Below are 3277 nucleotides of genomic sequence, written 5' to 3'. Positions count from 1 at the left end.
TTTCTTTTTTATACCCAATCAGTTCCCTATCTGCAGTGTGGAATCGGTTGTGGCGTCCTGCGCCCGACAAGTTGCCGTAGTGCTGTGTGCCACGCTGCAAGTCATCCAGTAAACAACGGACGCCGGGCATATCGTTCCACGAAATAGCAAGCGATCCGGAACTGTGCGCGAAATGGCTGAAAGTCATTTCCCGTGAAAACTGGGTACCGAATACGACGTCGTGCTATTCGACTGTATCCAGCCGACACTTCAGTTCCTCTGACTTCAAGGAAGGTTGCAAAATTCGGAAACTTAGGAAAGACGGTATCCACAGCATTTTCGGAGAATATCCGGCGTACTTGCAGCCTCCTAAAAAACAGAGAGAGACGCTACGCGTCAGTGAAAAAGCGCAAGGCTGCTGCGCTAGCCAACCCACCACCGCCGAAGCGACGAGCAGTCATTGATGACAACGAAATGGAGTCGTGTCCGCATCCGCTCGACCGATTGCCGCTTGTCGACGTCGCCTTTGAAGATTTGTAACCTGTGGACTGCACCGCTACCGAACCGTTGTCACCCGTGAAAAACGGCACTAGCGAGCGCTGCATCACCGCGACTGTGCAAATGGACAGAGCAGTGCAGGTGTCCTCACAATTCTCGGTTTCGACAGTGGACAAACGAAAGTGGAGACGCAGAGAACGAGACGCAAAGAACTGTGGGCATATTGAGCGGCTCAAGAACACCGTCGACAATTACAAACAGGAAATACAAAAGCTCAAGGAAGAGTGCTTTGTTCATGCATTCCTCCAAGTTGTCGAGAAAGCGAAGGAGAAAGACATGGCTGCGTCAGTATTAGTGGAACAAGTTAAGAATTTCGGGAAAACGAAACCAACGTGGTCTGACCTGACAGTGCGCCATGCTGTGGTTTTACGTAACCTCTCGACTTGGCATACGAGCACATAAGGACTACAGGCATTCTCCGGCTGCCCAGTCGTAGCACCCTGGAGCGTTTTATGGGCACATCACGTGGAGAAGTCGGCGTGACGGAACTCGCGAAGCAAAGGCTGTCAGCCGAGATCGCTTCTCATCCCTCATCGCAAGCCAGAGCGTGCTTGTTAATTGTAGACGAAATGCGCGTGAAACAGAGGCTACTTTACCATAAACAAAGGGACGCCTTCATCGGTGAAGTAGACTATGCTGGGAGCTTTCCTAAGGAAACAACAAATGAGCCTGTGCTAACCAACTCACTTCTGTGCTTCGTCCTCAACGGCCTTTCAGTTTCATTTAAAATACCCGTGGCCTAATTTTTCACGAGAAATTGCACTGGCCGCGAGCTGCACACGCTCATGTGACACGTCCTGAAGGAAGTTTAAAACATAGGATTTTTCGTCGTGCGCATTGTCACCGACAACCAAAAAATCAATGTCTTAGCGTTCCAACTTCTAGGCAACGAAGCCTCGCGCATTGCATTCAGCACCCAGGAACACCGAATCGAAAGCTTTTTTTAGCATTCTATCAGTGCCACTTGGTCAAAAACTTGCGATCGCAGTTTTTATCGCGTGACATTGGAAAAGGCGGCGAAATAACGGCGAACCACTTGAAGCCCTTCTACAAAATGCAGCAAGGCCGCCTTGTAACGCCATTTCAATTTCTAAAGAGAAAACACGTGTTCCCTACAAATATTGAAAAAATGAACGTGAAAAGAGCAATCCAAGTTTTGTCTCCTGCAGTGACAGCTGTACTGAAGCTCCTGCATGAGCAAGTGGGCCACACATACGAGGCAAGTTTCGCGGGTGTCGGACCGACGGCTGAATTTATGGACACCGTTGCACCGCTGGTTCATGCTAATGAACGTGAGCGATTGTACCCAGCACATACACCAGAACAATGCCGAATGCAAGTAGTTCGAATCTACAAGCGATGAACGGCTAATCTGGCTTGAAACAAACTTCCTCGACTACGTGGCCGGTCTCAAAAGCAAGTGCCTGGCGAAGAACTTCTTAACCAAGGAGACTTACGAAGGCCTGGTGATGACAACTAAATCAAATGTTGAGTGCATTCGATATTTTCTTGAAGAGATGCGCTTTCACTTTGTTTTAACGAGGAAAATGTCGTCTGACACAATCGAGTCGTTTTTTGGCTGGCTGAGGAAGTCAGCAGGCTCAAATGATCAAACGGATGCCCGAGCTGTTCTCTCAGGTATTGAGAAGACTCTGAAGACTGGCATCGCGTCGGCGTCTGGTACGAGCAACGTAATGGCAGCAGAAGGCAGCGATTGCTTGTCAACGCTGCCGCAACAGAAAAACACATGGGAAGGAATCAGCGAGGAATTCCCTGCAGATGCATGAAGAGAGCTCACAGAGCTACCCAAGCGAGGACAGCCTCTGCTTCTTGCTCCAGATGTCGCAGCATTGCCTATGGCCGGCGACTACTTGGCAAAAGCTGTACCAGAAAAGATCGATTATGAGGAGTGCGTCAGCCTGTTAAAAAAGCCAAACGCCTCGGCGCCCTCGGACTCGCTGATAAAGCACCAAAACCGCGGTAAGCTCATCTACCCATCTGGACAACCTTTAGCGGTTCTCTACGCATTAGAGAAATTTATCGGCGTTCTTCTCGCAAGAAGAAGGCACATGAATCAGCCTTTGAAGGAGGCTGTGAATAATGCCGCTGCAATACTCCGCGAGTGCAAAACCTTGGTGTGCTCGACGCCAGGACACCAAGAGAACCTGCTGCAACTGTGGCTGACAAAGTTTTTTCGCCCAATATTCACTAATTTTGCAATGAAGGCGACAGGCAAACGCGACATGGCTAAAGTGTTTGAAATAAAACCGCTGTCATGAAAGACCCTCAAACTGTGAGCTATGATCTCACAGTTCGGCGCTTTTTAGTGAAGGGCTGGCTCTCCCCAGCATGTCTTGTGTTGCTTACTTCTGATGCACATTCTGTACAAACATCAATTCAACGTGCGATTATATTTTATAGTTATGTCAAATACGAATGGCATATGCACTAGGAATAACAGGGGGAGTTATTAGTAGAGTTTGCGGAACTGAATAATATGCGGATAATGAATACCTTCTTCCTCAAGCGGGATAGCCGAAAGTGGACGTGGAGGAGCCCGAACGGCAAGACTAGAAATGAAATAGACGTCATACTCTGCGCTAGCCCTGGCATCATACAAGATGTGGACGTGCTCGGCAAGGAGCGCTGCAGTGACCATAAGATGGCAAGAACTCGAATTCGCCTAGACTTAAGGAGGGAACGGAAGAAACTGGTACATAAGAAGTCGATCAATGAGTTA

General features: G+C 48.8%; 1 pseudogene; it reads left to right on the top strand.

Annotated features, from left to right (window-relative positions):
- The first annotated feature begins 1591 nt into the window (after window positions 1–1591).
- On the top strand, window positions 1592–2834 carry LOC126529769 (uncharacterized; annotated as a pseudogene).
- Window positions 2835–3277: the final 443 nt, after the last annotated feature.

The sequence above is a fragment of the Dermacentor andersoni genome, chromosome 9, assembly GCF_023375885.2.
Source record: "Dermacentor andersoni chromosome 9, qqDerAnde1_hic_scaffold, whole genome shotgun sequence".
NCBI lineage: Eukaryota > Metazoa > Arthropoda > Arachnida > Ixodida > Ixodidae > Dermacentor > Dermacentor andersoni.
Note: the sequence above shows the minus strand (reverse complement) of the source record. Positions and strands in the feature narration are given on the sequence as shown.